An 18,744-nucleotide genomic window follows, 5' to 3' on the forward strand; every position below is an offset into this window, starting at 1 on the left:
ATAGGTAAGGGAGTGTGCGAAGGTGTTGGAGTGTGCGAAAGTGAGGTAGGAGGGAGTGTGCGAAGATGAGGGAGGAGGGAGAGTGAAAAGATGAGGGAGGAGAAGAACAATGGAAGGGAAAAAATGAGAGAGAAAATTAAAGAGGAATATATATAGAAGCAAGAGTAATGAGAACGAAAAGATGAGGCAGGTATGAGAGAGGGAGTAAGAGGAACTGGAGGGCTTGGCAGGTATTCAGAGGTGTGCCGTGTGTCTGTGTACGTGTGGGCATATCCTAACTGTTAATACCCTCTCGCGGTTTTACACACCAGTGAAGTTTTGATGACACACTTTCTTCCTGTTACTACTTAGTTTATATGCTTGTTAGGTGTTGTGTATCATAGTCGATATACACTGATTGCGAGGAGGAAGCTGCTGCCGTTAATATTTTTGTTATTCGGATGACAGTTTGATGTTGTCATAGTCTGTAATCATTAGTAGGATGAATTTATATGAACACGGGAAAAATGATTGAACTGCTCCCTCTTGATTTTTATATTATATACTTGTTATATTATATGTATCCTTGTCTATATTCACTGCGAGGATGAAATTATAAGAACATGGGAAAAGAGGATGACGGCAGTAGGCTGATGGACCCTTGTTAGGCAGCTCGTATCCAAGAATATGACTAAATCAAACCCTTCAGCAGAAACTGGGAGAAAATATGTCAGAGAACACCCTGCCATATAGAAAAGCTGCTGTGAAAATTTTGTTTAATGGAACGAAAGGAACATCCATAACTGTATCTAAGCCTGAAAAAAAAAAAAAAAAAAAAAAAGGTCGTTGCCTTAAATTTTTAGTTGATAAGATTTTTTTTTAAACCCATCCTGGCCAAGCCTATTCTTGAAACCATTATTAACAGGCATAACCAGGTAACTTTTTTTCTTTATGTGTCCTACTCTGGATGTGAACTCTTTTACACCTTTCGGTCTTTCCCTCCTACATTTCTCTTCTCTCTTTTCCATCTCGTCCCTCCACTCTGCCACTGTTATTTTTCCTTCCCCCTTCACTTCGTCTACTCTTTCTCTCTTCATCCCCTCTTCTCTCTCCCGTTTCTCCACGTTTCCTGCCTTTCACCCTCCTTCCCTTCTCCCCTTCTGTCACTTCTCCCTCTTCACCCCACTCTCCCTCTCCTTCTCCCCTTCTCTCTCTCCACTCAACTCTCCCCTTCCGTCTCTTCTCCCTCTTCACCCCACTCTCCCTCTCCTTCCCCCCTTCTCCTTCTCCACTCAACTCTCCCCTTCCTTCTCTTCTCCCTCTTCACCCCACTCTCCCTCTCCTTCCCCTCTTCTCCACCTTACAGTCGCCCTTCTTCTCTCTTCTTCCTCTCAATCTCACTTTCCTCTTCCTTCCCCTCTTCACCATCTCAGCCTTCCCCAGTTCCATTCTTGTCCCCCTCTTCCCCTCTCCCCCTACTTCATTTCCTGGCCCCCCTCCACCCATCTCCCCCAGCTTCCCTTCTTGTCCTTCTCCACTCCTCTCCCTCCACTTCCCTTCCCATTCCCCATCCACCCCTCTCCCCAAGCTTCCCTTCTTTTCACCCCTCCACCCCTCTCTCTGTTTCCCTTCTTGTCAAACCCTCCACCCTTCTCCCCCTGTGTTCTTCCTTTTCCCCTTCCACCCCTCTTTCCTCTGCTTGCCCACATTATCCCCTGCACCCCTTTTCCCCAACCTCCCTTCTTTTGACCCCTCCACCCCTCCCCATACCTCCTCTCCCCTCCCCTTCCACCTCACTCTACCCCGCCATCACCTCCCATATCTTGACTCATATACAAGTTACCTTCGTTATAACCTACGCTATAAAATGCAGTCTCAAAAGGACTGATAGATCTACTGATGTTTGATGTCCTTTGCACTCCTTTGTAGTTTGTATTCTACCCCTTGAATTCCCTTTCCCCACCTGCCTCCCCCCTTCCCTCCAGCCCCGTCCCTGTTCCCCTCCATTTCCCCTTCCCCTACCCACCTCTCCACACCCCTTCCCTTCCCCGTTTCCTCTCCCTCCCTCTTCTGTTCCTTTCCCCTTCCCCTCCCCCTTTCCCTCCCTCTCCCTCTCCCTTCTCCCCCTCCTTCCTCCCTCTCCCTTTCTTCCTCCTCTTTCCTCCCCCTCCCTTCCCCCTTCTCCTCCCCCTCCCTGTTTGAGCTGCCAGGCGTCAACTTTACAGATCATGGGGATAATCCTTGTAATGATAATGATGCTGGGATTACGTCAAGGGGAGGAGGGGGAAGAGGAGGAGGAAGAGAAGGGGAAGGAGGAGGAATAATGATATAGGAGGAGGAGGAAGAGTAATATAGGAAGACTAGGAAACTGATGGTAGATAATTATGTGATGTCAAGGAAGAGGAAGAGGAGGAGGAGGAGGAGGAGGAAATGTTTGGAACTGAGGAAGAGGAGGAGGAGGAGGAGGATGTTTGGAATTGAGGAAGAGCTGGAGGAGGATACTAAGAATGGACGAAGAGGCAGGATGAAGGTAGAAGAAACAAGCGAAAGAGAAGAAGAGATGAAGGTGGTACGTAGGAAGGGAAGTAGTATGGAGGAGGAGGAGGAGGAGGAAGAGGAAAGAATAATGATGTTTAGGAAGGGGGAAGAGTCAGGATGAGAGGGAAGAAGCAAGGAGGAAGAGGAACGGAAAAGGAGAGGTAAGAGAGGAAGTAACATTGAGGAGGAGGAGGAGGAGGAGAAGGAGGAGGAGGAGTAGGAGGAGCAGGAGAAAAAAAACATGGTCACCTTTACTGATCATGGGGATAATCCTTGTAATGATAATGATGCAGGTGTTACGTCACAGGAGGAGGAGGAGGAGGAGGAAGAGGAGAAGGAGGAGGAGAAGGAGGAGGAGGAAGGAAGAGGAGGAGGAATAATAATAATGATAATGATGATGATTGAGATAATATATAGGAGAGGAACTACTGTTAATGAGACAGAGGAGGATTATGGAAGGGAGAGGAGAGGAAAAAAGTAACAGGAATCTGAGGGAGAGTTTATATCAGTGAAAGGAAATAGAAGAAGGAGAAGAAAAAGGAGTTTGAGCTGTAGTTAGATCATATCGAGGGAGAGAGGGGAAGGCATGGCAGTGGAGAGAGGAAGAGAATGAGGAGAAGGAGGGAGAGCGAATTGATGATGATGTTATTGATGACGATGTTAATGATGGTGATGATAATGATGGTGATGCTTTTCTCTAATAATGCAGCCTCTACGTATAAAAACAGGCAGTATTACACACCGTTCTTCCTCAAATTTCAGATACCCATACCTGAAGACGTGGGAGGTAGCGTCTTTAGCAGGCACTCAAGCGTGAACATAACACACCAACAAGCACAAGTGGAGAGGACGGTGAGTACCAATTGTGTATTTTGTTTTTTTTTCACCTTGATTGCTGGGGGAGAGATGCCTTCATGTGGTGGCTCTGATATAACCGGGCGGCTCCACCGTCCGGTTATATCAACGTCCCTCGGCACCTTCTCTGTTCCCTGCGAGGAGGGTGGAGAAGTACAGGAAAAGGGTATATTCAGACTGCAGTCCACCGGGTTCACGTCTAAATAAGCCTGGGGTTTCTACTACTACTACTACTACTACTACTGCTACAGTACATTTACTTGCCTCAGAATTTTGTCCGTTTGCAGCTTATTTCACGTAGCTCGGTTACAGAAAAAGTGTGTACTACGACTGTGCATCCTTTCCGTAGCACTTCTTCGTGACTGACTTCATATTCTAATGTTACTGTATTACGGTATAACAGCTCAGCATTGACGATGGCAAGAGTGCAGTAATATTTTAAGTTTGGTTGAGTAAAAAAAGTATAATGTTAACCTGTTATTACAACTCAGCACACAAGATATAGAGATGGTAAATTCAAGGCAAGTTAAAGTGAAGAGAGAGAATCAAGGCGACTGTAAGTGGAATAGACGAGCAAGGGATGGTGAACAATATCTATCTATTACAGTATCTATCTATTACAGCGAGAGCCACAGTGGAGGTATCTGGCGCAGGCTGGATATGCAGATGAATGTACGCTGTCACTGTGTGGAGAGATGAACGTAATTAAGTACCGCACATACCTACATTGCCAACACCCACATTGCCAACACACGTTACCAACACACGTAGGCCTGTAGCAAATTACCAACACACCTTTCCTACACACCTTTACCAAAACCCTAACGTTGCCCATACACGGTCATTACCAACATACCAACATTGCCCTACATCTACGAGTATAGTGCCAACACACCAACAGTGCTTACTCACATCCAGTACATTACCAACACTTACACTACCAACACACTTACTTTTCCAACATCCCAGTGTCCCCAGTAATCTGTTTATAGGTCTGCCATTATTGTTGAATGTTAATAAAATTCATCTTTGGACGTCACTCCGTACTGCCTATTACAAGTTACTGTGATGCGTGTATGAATTACATTTCCCTTATAACAAATTCCCTGCCTTAAGGATATGACACTCCCACCACTTAGCACTTGTGTTATGAGAGGCTTGGTACGGTTGAGGACAATTGTTCGCCCAATATTTCACCCATTCTGCTTCTTACTTTCCTCTGCTGGCTAATATACCTAAGTTGAGAGAGACTTGGTTTGCTTCTCTGCCCGTGGGTGATTCTGCTTGATATGATGCATCAAGGAGGAAAGTGACAAACATACTCTTAGTGTGAAGTGAACGCAGTGAAGTAATAGGCTAAAATTTGTCCCTGAATTGAACCTTCCGTGGCTTGGAAGGTGGAGATTTGTACATGGGACAGCCTTCCTCTTGTGGTTCATGTTCCCGATGAGAATTATTTAGCTCTGGATCTCCTCACCCCACGTGAAAATTAAGTTGATGTTAGTGATGATGATGATGATGATGATGATGATGATGATGATGATGCGTTACTTAAAATGCAGCTCATGAAAAGTTACTCTCTGGTGTTGTCGAATATTCGTATTAATTCTTATCATTCACATCAGAAAGCTGCCATATACGGCCTTTATCGCAATTACTTTAAGATGCTAGTGAATACAGTCAACATTATCACAAAATATATTAGGAATTTCAAGTTTTTTATTACCAACTCAAAGATTTTACTAATACTGACACTGATAACGTGGTGCAAGACGTTTCATACCAGTACGTGTGTGTGTGTGTGTGTGTGTGTGTGTGTGTGTGTGTGTGTGTGTGTGTGTGTGTCTCCGGATATAAGAATGGGAGTATAGGGTTAGGATGATGATGGTTTGTGTGTGTGTGTGGATTTAAAGAATGGGAATACAGTTAAGAAGATGCTATTTTTATGTGTATGTATATATGTCTGTGTGTAGCCATGTAAGTCTGTGTACGTCAGAGGACCATCTCATCCCACAGAACACATCAACCAGGCATACACACCTCCACGTCTTACTCAACACATTTACATATTAATGATCCTAATCTCTCATAATTTCGCCCGATTTTAAGCACATTACCCGGGTGAATTACTGCACGAAGGATTATACCTATTTAGGATTAATTTCGTTACTGCCTAATGCCCAAGAGATTATCCCGAATGAGTCAATTAGCCGACGGTAATGATGTTGCTTCTGTGTCTCGGTGCTGTAGTGTTGGTCTGATGAAAGAGTAATGGTGTTAATGTGTTAGAGAGAGAGAGAGAGAGAGAGAGAGAGAGAGAGAGAGAGAGACAGACAGAGACAGACAGACAGACAGACAGACAGTGACAGAGAGTGAGAGAGAGAGAGGGGGGGAGTTACATACCGACTTTATGATCTGTAATAGGTTAACAATAATAGTAAATAGACGTGCTCTCTAATTACTCAGGCTTAGCAACAGCATAACAGGGAGAGAGAGAGAGAGAGAGAGAGAGAGAGAGAGAGAGAGAGAGAGAGAGAGAGAGTTGCGGCTGGTGGTGTGGTGTGGTGTGGTGACTAGGGATCCATTCATTCATTAAACTGGGGAGCGGGAATTATTAGCCGGGGACTCCATCTTCCTCAGTCCCCCCTGGTGCCCGCCTGATGAGGGGAAGGATGGGGAGAGGGAGGGAAGGGAGAGAGGGGGAGGCAGGAGAGAGTTGGATGGAGCGAGCTAGGGAGGGGGAAGAAAGGGAAGGATTGGAGGGACGGAGAGGGAAGGAGGATGGAAGGAGATGGAGAGGGGAAGAGAAGAGGGAGAGGGGGAGGCAGGAGGATGCTGGATGGAGGAAGGAGTTAGATGGAGCGAGAGAGGGAGAAGGGAACGAAAAGAGGACACAGAGGGAAGGAGGATGAATGGGGGAGTTAAATGGAGAGAGGAGGGAAGGGGGGAGCTAGATGGAGGGAGACAAAAGGAAGGGAATAGGGAGGGGGTTGAGGTAGGGGGAGGGGGTTCCGAGCAGAAAGGAAGAGGACTAGAACGAGATGGAGTAGGGTAGGGGATGAGGAGAACGAAGGAAGTGAGGGAGGAAGAAAGGGAACTGGAGTGAGTGGAAGGAAAAGGGAAGGGAGAAGGAGGGTGAGATAGAGGGAGGCAAAAGGAAGAGAAGGGGGAAGAGGAAGGGTAGGGGAGGCAACGAAAGGAAGAAAGAAGGGGGATGGAGGGATATGGTAAGGGAGGAGGAGAGAAGAGGGAAGGCGAGGAAAAAAAAATACAAAAAATACACAATAAGGCAAATAATAACATATCCTATCGAGGCTTTTTGTTGACACCTTCAGTATTTATTCTTGCTTCTTTAGAGGAATTTATTTAGAGTAGCAGAATTTTTTAGAACTTGAGGCGTTAGATATAGCTTTCGTTAACCCCTTCATTACAAGAGGCCTTTCTGATGAATAAAATCGTCTTCATGTAGTCAGAATGAACTAAGAAAATACACGATCTGATTCAAGGTATTTAGACAACAGCGGTATCTTTTCCATGAGGGACAGTGGTATCCTTTCTATGAGGGACATGATAAAGCTCTGGATAGGACGGTGGGAAATAAAAATCAACCCCTCCAGCTCGTATATGTGTTTTTCGTTTGATTCTTATCTCCTTGCTGTTTTATTTGTTTTTTTTAGGCCTTTCTTTTTTAAGTAGAAGGGTATTATGGAGCGATTTCCCACGATTAATTATAATTGTCTAGAGGTGGCAAGACTAGATTTTAAAAGGAGTGAAGCGGTGTATTATTATTATTATTATTATTATTATTATTATTATTATTATTATTACAGTACAGTTTTACGGTGGGACAATGATATCCAGATCAAGAAGTCCCTGTGTAGGTGTAGGAGTGGGTGGAGAGTGATTGCAACCCCTTCATTACGAGTCACCGCAAGAGATCTTTCCAAAACTGAAGAAGATTATGTGGCTGTGGCAAAAATGATATTAGAAAAAGTTATAATCTTGAAGTTTTTTTTTTTCTTTTTAATTCACGTCACCCTTTTCACTTTTTTTTTTAAATATTTATCTTTTTATTCATGAGAGGTCTTTCCTAAGTCAAATAAGATTGTGTGGTTTTAGCAAGAATAAAATAAGAAAGAAATGGTCATGAAGGGGTTAATTGTTTTCTAGTGCACGTCTCCCTTTTCTCCTTTTTATCTTCCCAACCCCTCTTTTTTTTCCTCTTCTTTCAGTTTTCTTTTCTACTCCAGCAGTCCTTCATCCCCTTATGTCTTCTCCCTCTCTCCAACCTTCCAGACGTCTTTACATCTCCTCAACCCTCATTTCCATACCTTCCTCTGTCCATTTCTCCAACATCCTTTCTTTCATTCTCCCTCGTCTCCCTTACTCCCTCCACCCCTCTCACCTCTGTCCATCCCTCATATAACTCTCTCTGCTTCATCCTCCCTCCTTCCTTCCCTGCCTCACTTTCCTTCGTGCCATCTCTCTATCCTTCTCTTCTCCTCTCCATTCGTTCATTCCTCTTATACCCCGCTCCTTCCTATAACCTTCTCCTTCCTTCCTTCCGTGTAACCCTTTCTCTTACGATTCTCTCTCTGTCGCACTCACTGTCTTCCCTCTTCTCTTTCCGTTTCGTATGAACCTTCTCTCCTACAATCTCTTCCCTCCCTCCCTCTCACTTTTCCCCTACAATCTCTTCCCTCCCTCCCTCTCACTTTTCCCCTACAATCTCTTCCCTCCCTCCCTCTCACTTTTCCCCTACAATCTCTTCCCTCCCTCCCTCTCACTTTTCCCCTACAATCTCTTCCCTCCCTCCCTCTCACTTTTCCCCTTCCCTCCGCCCTGACCCTCTCTCCTTCCCTCCTGTCTGTCCTCTTCTCCTTCCCTCCCTTATGACCCTCTCTCCTTCCTTCCCTCCTGTCTCTCCTCTTCTCCCCTCCCTTACCTTCAGCTTATAAAATCAGATATCATAGTGATAGTCTTCTGTATAACAAGCAGCCTCGAAAGAACCATTAGGTCTGTTGCTGTTTGCTTTCATTTATACTCCTTTGTACTCCTTCCTCTCGCCGTGACCCTCGCTCCTTCCTTCCCTCCCTCCCTCTCCCTTTCCTCCTTTTCTTTCCTCTTCTCCTTCCCACCCTTATGATCCCCTCTTCTTCCTTCACTCCCTCCCTCCCTCCCTCTATCCTCCTTTCCTCTCTCCCCGGGCCGGATCACAGGAGAACTTGGAGAGGCTGCCAATGGAGATGAGATACCCAACCCATGTGAAAAATGATCATTAATTTAGGTCCGCCGGCGGGAGGAGGAAGCCTGATGAGTCTTAGCAGGAGAAGAGGAGGCGGAGGAGGTGGGAGGGAAGAGGAGGAGGGCTGAGTGAGGAGGGTGGTGGAGATGGTGGGAGGGAAGAGGAGGAGGGGGCAGGGTGGAAGAAGGGGTGGAGGTGGAAGGGAAAGGAGGAGATGGAGGTGGGAACGTAGTGGAGGAGGAGGAGGAGGAGGAGGCATAATGGAAGTGGAGGTGGGAGAGAAGATTAGGGTAGGGAGGAGAAGGAGGGAAGTGAAGGGCATGGAAGAGGGACAAGGATGCAGTAGGAAAGGGATAAATATGAGAAGGGAGTGGGAAGGAAAGTTTGAAAAGGTGGAGGAACAGTGGGAGGGAAGAACAGAAAAAAATGATTGTGTGAAGCAGAGGAAAGGGAACGAGTAAGGACGAAGAAGAAGAGGGGGAGGAATATGTGAGTATGAAGGAGGAGTAGGATAGGAGGAGGAGGGAGGGAAGGAAGACAGGAAAGGGAAGGAAAGGGAAGAGAAGAGAAGAGAAGAGAAGAGAAGGGAAGGGAAGGAAAAGTGGAACAGAAAGTGACTGGTGATGGAAAGAGGAGGGATGAGAGTAGCTGGGTAGAAGGATGGAGGGATGAAAAGTAAGAAAAATGAGAGGAGATGAGTGCTGGACGGAAGAGGAAGTAAAGAATGCGTGAGAAAAGATGAAAGAAGGGAAGAGGGAGGGAGGAGAGATGGATGGAGAAGATGGAGAAGAAAGAGAGCAAGAAGGATAGTGGGAGGAAGGAGAGATGGATGAAGGGGATGGAGTAGGTGATAGGAATGGAATAGATAGTGGGAGAGGAGAGGAGTAACGAATATGATAAGTGATGGAGAAGAAAGAGAGGGAATGAGTTGGAAAAGAGAGTTGGGGAGAGAGGAACAGAGGTTTGAGTCTGGGAAAAAATAGTGAAAAAAAGAGAGAGGGAGAGGAGACAGGAATAAAAAGGGAGGGAAAGACTGTGTGAGAGAGAAAATGAGTGAGGAAGAGGAGATTGGGGAGTAAAGGAAGGAGGAGGGAAGGAAGAAAGGAGTGAGGGAGAGTGGAAGACAAAGAGGAAGTGAGTCTGGGGGGAAGGATTGAGTGAGGAGGGAAAAATGAGAGAGGGAGAGACAAAGGAGTGAATTGAGAGAAGGGGAGCGAGTGAGGGAGAGGAGGAGAATGAGGGACGAAGGAGTGGGGAAGGAAGCAACGAGAACGTGAGAGAAATCAGTAGAAATGAGAGTGAGGAGTAAGTTTAAAGGGGAGTTTGAGAGAAAGAAAAAATAAATGAGAGACTTAGAGAGGGAAACAAAGGGATAAGTTTGAAGAAAAGTAATGAGTTAGAGAGAGAGAGAGAGAGAGAGAGAGAGAGTGGAGGGAGGAGAAAAAGGAATGAGGGAGAAAATCATTGAATAGGGAGGAAATGAATGAGTAGCTGCAGTCATTTCGCCACATATTATCCCTGACGTGTCCTAACATCACCCCTCTGTGTGTTGATAGATAGATAGGTGAATAAATTAATGGGCAGATAGATAAATATATAGGTAAACAGGTACGTACAGGCATTAGATAGCCATTATTAATCCCATACCATCTTGTCTGCAATCTTGTCTCTGTTTTGTAGCTTAATTGGGGACATGGATGCAAGCAGACTCCATGGGGACGTGTTGTAGGATAGGATTGAGACTTAGACATTCCACACTCGCATCACCCCATTCCACCCCATCGTTTCCCTATTCCTTCCTACCATCATCCCATTCCACCCCATCGTTTCCTAATTCCACCCTCCCATCACCCCATTCCACCCCATCGTTTCCCTATTCCACCCTCCCATCACCCCATTCCACCCCATCGTTCCCCTATTCCATCCTCCCATCACCCCATTCCACCCTATCGTTTCCCTATTCCACCCTCCCATCACCCCATTCCACCCCATCGTTTCCTTATTCCACCCTCCCATCACCCCATTCCACCCCATCGTTTCCCTATTCCACCCTACCATCACCCCATTCCACCCCATCGTTCCCTGTTCCACCCTCCCATCACCCCATTCCACCCCATCGTTCCCCTATTCCATCCTCCCATCACCCCATTCCACCCTATCGTTTCCCTATTCCACCCTCCCATCACCCCATTCCTCCCCATCGTTTCCTTATTCCACCCTCCCATCACCCCATTCCACCCCATCGTTTCCCTATTCCACCCTACCATCACCCCATTCCACCCCATCGTTCCCTGTTCCACTCTCCCATCACCCCATTCCACCCCATCGTCTCCCTATTCCACCCTCCCATCACCCCATTCCACCCCATCGTTTCCCTATTCCACCCTACCATCACCCCATTCCACCCCATCGTTTCCCTATTCCACCCTCCCATCACCCCATTCCACCCCATCGTTCCCTGTTCCACTCTCCCATCACCCCATTCCACCCCATCGTCTCCCCATTCCACCCTCCCATCACCCCATTCCACCCCATCGTTTCCCTATTCCGCCCTTCCATCACCCCATTCCTCCCCATCATCCACCCCATCCAGCTTCTTCACCCCTATATCGGATATCCTCGGCTTCTCCCCCAGAAAGCAAGGCAGGAATGAGACTCCCACCGCCCCATTGTCCTCTGTTGGCTAATTAGTCCTCGCCTTCCTCCACCTCTTGGTCTCGTTCTCGTGGGTTTCGAAATTGGGTCTCGTCGTTTTGATATTTTGGTTTCTCTCTTTGTTTTAAAATTTGTTGTGATCTCGTGTGTCCGAGTTTGGAAAGTCGTTTACATTGGTCCTCTGGTCTCGGTCTCGTTTTCTGGTCTCGGCTTCGTGACCTCGTTTGCTCTGGATTTCGATGTTGCCTCGTTTATGTTGGTCTCCCTGTGGTCTCGGTCTCGTCCCACAGAAAGCAAGACAGGAATGAGACTCCCGCCGCCCCGTTGTTCCTCCTCCTCCTCCTCTTGGCCTCGATCTCGCGGTTTCGAAATCTCGGTCTCGGTCTCGCGTTTTTTTTTTTATTGTCTCGGGACCGTGGTGTCGAAAATTTGGGCCCAAGTCTCGTGGTTTCGAATCGTTGGTCTCGATCTCGCGGTTTCGAAGCTGTCTCGATTGTCAGCGTTTCGAAAGTGTTCTGCATTGATCTCCTCTTGATATCTCGGTCTCCTTTTGTGGTCGCGGTCTCGTGGCCTCGCTTGCCTTGGCTACGAAAATGGGGTCTCGGTCTCGCTGTCCATCTGCCCAAGTAAATAGGACAGGAATGAATCTCCCAAATCCCCATTGTTCTCAGTTGACTCATTAGTTCTCGTCTTCCTCTATTTTGTCTCCTGATCTCGGTCTCGTGGTCACTGGTCTCGTTAACCGACGGAAATACGATCCGAGACATTTATGCTGGGACTGGATGGAACAGGCTCTCTTCAAGGCAACAGATCCGTAATGACAGAGATGGGAGTGGTAGTTGTCCTGCAGTGGATAGTTTGTGTTTGTTGATTATTTAATTGATCTATCTCTCTGTCTATCTGTCTATCTATATTTATCTATTTGTCTCTATATTTATCTATCTCTGCATATCTATATTTATCTATCTTTCTCTCTATCTATCTACCCCTCTCCAGCCAGACACCTTAATCCCGTAAGGGGTGGCCACAAACAAATCGCCTCCATGTCGCCCTGTCCCCTGCCATTACGTTTTCCTCTCCCCAACTCATACACACCTCTTTCATATACCTCTGCACTCCGTCCCTCAATCTCATCTTATTCGTAGATCCCTATGTGTATTTTCACGTCAAATGGATCGTATTAATGTTCTCTTGATGATATATGTGGATTCTTTGACCCGTGTTCGCTTCGGGTAAGGAAGCTCCCTAACACCTTTCCCTAAGCGATTTAGTTTGTTTATTACACCTTACTCTCCTCTTCTGTGTTACATAAATCCTTACAATATCGCCATACTCTGCATAAATAACGTACAAAAGGTTATTAACCAGCTATATCCAAAAATAAGTTGCTAGAGAAGAGGTGTTAGGGAGCTTCCTTAATCAACAGCCTTTATTTACGAGTACAGAGTGCAGTTTTTGTGTAGTCGGTTTGTTGTTATCCGACGCAACCGGGCAACACCGACAACTTAAATACTACTATGTGGTTGTATGAAATTCTAGGAGCCTTAGTCTTCTTGGTTACTAGTCAAATCGACCCTTCACTCTGACTACACTCAGCCATCGGTTAAGCTTAAAAGGGTTAGGGATCTCTGTCAGGTTAGAACAATATTCGCCCAACCTGTGTGTGTACGAAGCATGTTTGGGAGAGCTGGGACAGAAATTGGTGTCACTCTGCCCTGCGAATTAATTGTCTGTCAGAACCGGTAAAACACTGCTTAATCATGCCTGGTGGTAGGTATGTCCCGACCGACCCCCATCACGCATATATACGTACACCAAATCCTCATAGTATGTTTTTATTCACTGTCCCTTTTTGCTGTGAAATTATCAGTAAATTCAGAAATAATGCCGCTCCATCACTGCTTATAAAGACGATTTGACACCCCAGTTTACAGCAGCAAGTGTATGGAAAAAGTTGTGCTATATGGAACACATCCCAGACATACGACGAAAACCATCTGTGTCTGCTTATTTAACCTTAACTTTTAATATTCCCATGTCCCTGAATAGTTGATTGGCTTCTTGTTGCAGTAATTCGTATGTCAGATTTGCCAAATATCCCCAGACTAATCAGAACGAAAACACACACACTCACGCGCGCGTACTTACACACACACACACACACACACACACACACACACACACACACACACACACACACACACACACACACACACACACACACACACACACACACACACACACACACACACACACACACACACACACACACACACACACACACACACACACACACACACACACACACACACACACACACACACACACACACACACACACACACACACTTGCTCATTCTCTGGAACCTAGTAAATTTAACTTCAACACCTGCCTGGTTTATTCGCATTCGGTGTCGGATAGGTCTCAGGTGAGCCTCAGTCCTCCCCTGCCCCCTTCACCTTTTAATGTTTGCACTTTTCCCATTCCTCTGTAGCCCCTGTTCCCCCACCTACCTCATCTGGCCTCCCTCACCTATCCCCCCTACCATCCCCTCTCTTCTCACCTCTCCCTGCCCTCCCTCTACTCTCCTGTCCATCTCACCTACCCCTCCATTCGCTTCTCTCTGCTCTCCTCACCTTCCCCACCTCTCTCTCTCTCGCCCTTGCTCACCTCATTTCATCCCCTTCCTCCCACCCAGCCTTCTCCTCCCTCTCACACTTCCCCATTTTCCCCCCACCTCTCTACCCCTCCCTTTCACCTCTCCCCTCCCCCATCCCCCACCCCCTATCCACTTGGCCTGCCGTGTCTGGCCATGATACACTCCCTCCCATCCCTCACAAACCCTAGATTTATAGACGACGCAGATAAGAAGCTCGATAAGGCCAGTTGGGAAAATTGCATTGCCAATTTATGAACGGCTCTGTTTTTTGGGCCCTTGATTGGGGTCGCCGCTCTTTGAACCCCCCTTCCCTTCCCCTCTTCCTCCATATCCCCTCATTCTTCCCCCACAACCCCCCTTCCACAACCCTCCACCCCTTCCATTCTCCCTCCACAACCCTTCACCCCTTCCATACTCCCTACACAACCCTCCACCCCTTCCATTCTTCCTCCACAACCCTCCATCACTTCCATTCTTCCTCCATAACCCTCACTCCAACTCCCTCCCCACAACTCTCCACCGCCCTCCATTTCCCCTGCCTAACCTCCCATCACATCCTCTTCCTACTCCCCCTCTACAACCTCCTAGTCCCCACTCCTGCCTCTCATCTCCCCCAACCTAAAATTCTCACGAGGATGAATTGATTGATGTTTTAAATTCCCCTCCAACCCTGCCCCCCCACCTTCCCCATTCTCTTGGTTATCACCCTTCCCCTTTTTTTCCCCCATGCTCTTCTACCTTCCCACATATTTGAGTTTGGATTCCGGTTACCGCTCTTTGATTCTCCCTTCTTCTTCCAGCCCCTCATGCAATCAATCCCCCATCCTAAATAAATTTTGGGATTATTGATGGATGGATGATTTAGCATCCCCCCCCTCAATCCCTCGTCTTCTCTGCTTAACCACATCATCCCTCTCTTCCTCCTCTTTTCTCCCCTTTCCCTCCTCCAACCTCCCGCTCCTCTCTTCTCTGCCACATCATCACTCTCTTCCTCCTTCTTTCTCCATATCTTATCCCCCGTCTCCTGCGGTCTCCCTTCGCCCACCCAGAGATCTGTACTGTTCTTACTCTGACTTGGCCCAGATTTTTTTACTTTTGTAACTCATTTCACAAGCTTCGTGACAAGAAAGACAATGCTCTCCTTCTACATAATTTTTGCAGCACTTCTTCGTGACCAGCGCCATAATCTAGTGTCAGCTTGTACTTACAGCTCAGCATTCAAGATAGAGAGATGGGAAGTTTGGGCCAAGTTAGAGTAAAAAGAGTACACCTCCCGAATCCTCTTTTCCCCCTCATCTCTTCTCTCTTTCTCTAACACCTCCTTTCTCCCTCTTTCCCCCCCTGTCTTCATCTTTTCCTCCTCTCTCATTTCCCCCATTCTTCCCCCTTCTCTTCATCTCCTTTCTTCCCAAATCTCACGCGTTCGGATATTTCAGTTCCCACACCTCATTTTCACTCATTTTTTCATCATTTTCCCATCCTCATTCCATTTCTTCCATCCACACTTTTCCCTCTCCTTCTTTTCCTCCTACTCGTCTCCCATCCGTTTTTTCTCTTCCCTGTTTTTCCTCCCTTTCTTTTCCATTTCTCACCGCACTCCGTTTCTGCAACCCTCTTTTTCCTTCCTTTCCTTTTTACCTTCCTCTCCCTCGTGTCCTCCCTCCCATTTTTTTTCTCTCGTTCTTCCACCATCCTCATCCTCTGCTTCTTCACTCCACTCACTTCCCCCTTTTTCCTTACCCCATTATCTCCGCTCCCATCCCCTATTTCCCTCTCGTCAAGGTCTTGTCTCCCTCTTCTCATTTTTTCTTTCCCCCCTCCCCCTCAAAAAAAAAAATCTCCCCGAGACTATTCATCTCCTCTTCTTCATACCCATCTCGCCCATCTGTTCTCTCTCCTTCCCGTCTTCCCGTCCTTCTCTCCCCTTCCTCATGTCTTATCTCTTTCTCCTCTTCCCTCCTGCTTTTCTCCCCCCTCCCGCTTTCTCCCCGCCTACCCATCCCTGCCATTTACGGTCTTTAGACATGGTCAGAAAAATCCCGGACTGGTTTTTGAGAGCGCCCCCTTTTACTTCCTTTCTCCCTCTCTTCCTCTTTGTTCCCCCCTTCTTCTTTCTTCCCCCTCCTCTTCCTCCAGTTGAAACTCGCTGGGAGGGTCGAGTCATCCCCACCCCTTCCCCTCTCACATCTTCTCTTCTCTCCTCCCTCCCCCCCCTTTTTTTTTCCCACTTGCGTACCCCCATCATCTTTCCCCTTCTCTTTGGCTCCTTTTCTTCCACTTTTCATATACCCCTTTTCTTTCCCCCCCTCTCTTCCCCTTTCCACTCTCTCTCTCATCTTTTCTTTCCCTCTCTTCCTCCCCTCACCTCTCTCTCATTCTTTCTCCATTCCTTTCCGACTCTTTCTCCCCTCTTCCTTCTATATGAACCATCCTTTTCCCCCTCCCCTTCCTTTTCCTTTCCCCCACTCATACCTTACGCCTCTTCCAACCCATTTCGCCCCTTTTCTCCTCCTGCTTTCCCTCTGCCCTTCCCCTCTCCTTCCCCATCCACCCACCCATTTCATCTTCCTTTTCCCCCTTTCCCCCCTCGTTCCCTTCTCCTCTCTCCACCCATTTCATCCTACCTTTGATACCCCCTCCCATTCCTCTACCTCTACACGCTTCTTCCCTCATCTTACCCTACCCTCTTCATCCCCCCTTTCCCCCCTCTTTCCCTATCTCCACCCCAGCTCATCTCACTCACACTTTTCAGCCTCCTCTTTCCCCTCCCTTCTCTCCAACCCTTCCCATCGCTTTCCCTAAACCCCTCTCCTCTCCCTCTGCACATCCCCACGTTCACCACCACCCACCTATCTCCGCCCGCACGTCCACCCCCACCCCGGTCCACCCTTCTCCACCTTTCACGGTCTTTAGCCTCGGTCAGAAAAATCCAAGACTGGTTTTTGAGAGCGCCCCCCTTTTAACGTGGTTATTCTTTTGATGGGCTGATTATCTCTTTCCGGGAACTCTCGCCTCGCTGATGTATATTACTGCAGGAGGGGCTGAAGGAGGCACGATGGGGGAAGAATTAGGACGGGAGGTGGGGAGAGGGAAGGAGGAAGCAGGGGGGAGAGGATCGGAGGAAGATTAAGGAGGAGGAAGTGAAGGAAAAAAAGAGGAGGAACTGAAGGAGGAGGTGGAGGGAAAAAAAAGAGGAGGAAGATTGAGGAGGAGGAGGAGGAGGAGGAATAAGGAGGGGTAGGAGGAATAAGGAGGGGTAGGAGGAAGAGGAGGAGGAGGAGGCATTGGGTAAGAGAGGAAGATGAAGTTAGAGAAGGAGGTGTGGGATGGTAGAGAGGAAGAGAAGGAGAGGGAGTGAGAAGGGATGTACTTAGAAGAAAAGGAGGTGGTAGGGGAAGGAAGGAGAAAATCGGAAGAGAAACAGGTGTGGCTGGGTAGACGTGCGAAAAGAGAAATAGAAGGGGAAAAGAAGAGATGTACTGGGAAGAGAAGGGGACAGGAGAAAGGAGGAGGATGGAGGGGGAAAAAAATAGTGTGGGTGGGCAGGTAGTAAGAGCAGGAGGATAGGTAGAAGTTGTAATACGAAAGAAACAGACAAGAGAAGGAAGAGGAAGAAAAGAAGATGTAAGTTGGTTGCGATGAAGAAGAGGAGGAGGAGGAAATGTAAAAGATGTACTAGAAGGAGGAGGAGGAAGGAGGAAGAGATGGAGGTTTAGATAAAGAAGACGAGAAGAAAGATGGAGACTAGAAAGTGGATGTGTGGATGGGTAAAGAGTAAGATGAGGAAGGGGAAAAGATGTACTGACGTGAGGCAAAGTAAAACAGAAAAATCGTCAGTAAAGATTTAACCCATTTATTAGGATGACATTATAATATTCCTACCATATCAGGACAAATAAATATAGAGTCCCTTAGTGGTGAAAAGGCTAATGAATGTTCTTTTTAGCCCCTAGCTCAAAAAGTCTCCCCTGAAGAAACAAAATCTTGTTTGAATAGCCTGGATTATTGAAAAAAGGCAATAGGGTGAGGATTGTGAAGATGAGGATGAGATGAGATGATCGTGGTGAAGCAGATATGGATGAGGATGGTGAAGATGAAGATAAGGATGATGAGGATGGTGAAGATGAGGGTCATGGTGAATATGAGGATGAGAGGATCGTGATGTAGATGTGGATGAGGTTGATGAAAATGAAGAGAAGGATGATAAGGATGGTGAAGATGAAGGTGGGGATGATAAGGATGATGAAGATGAGGATGATGATGATGGTAAAGTTGAAGATGAAAATGGGGATGATAAGGATGGTGAAGAAGAAGGTGAGAATGATAAGGAAGACGATAATGCTGATGACCCATAGAAGATTACCAGATAAGTGAGATTAAGGCCACTCCAAGCCTAACTGCTTTTCCCATTAGTATCTTTCACTCCATCTCTGTCCTCCCCCCTTCCCACCCAGTGTCTTCACTTCCTGCTTTACCTACTCTCTCTCTCTCTCTCTCTCTCTCTCTCTCTCTCTCTCTCTCTCTCTCTCTCTCTTTCACATTTCCAACCTTCCCTCTTGTCTTTCAGTATGTCTTTAATGCCATTTTCCAACCCTCTCTCTTCTCCCGCCCTCCTTCCTTCCGGCCTTCTCCCCTTCTTCCTTCCCCTCAACCCTCTTCTTCCTTTATCTCGTAGTCTTGTTGTCCTTCCGTTTCATTGTGTTTCATCCCTCTCCCCAGTAATTCATCCCCTTAACTCCCTTTTTCTTTTTTTCTTATCCTTTCCTTTTCTGTCTCCAACTCTCTTTCCCTTTCCGTTATCTATTCAACCCTC

This window comes from Coenobita brevimanus, chromosome 102 (genome assembly GCF_032717465.1).
Source record: "Coenobita brevimanus isolate Jiangsu-jjx chromosome 102, ASM3271746v2, whole genome shotgun sequence".
NCBI classification, from domain to species: Eukaryota; Metazoa; Arthropoda; class Malacostraca; order Decapoda; family Coenobitidae; genus Coenobita; species Coenobita brevimanus.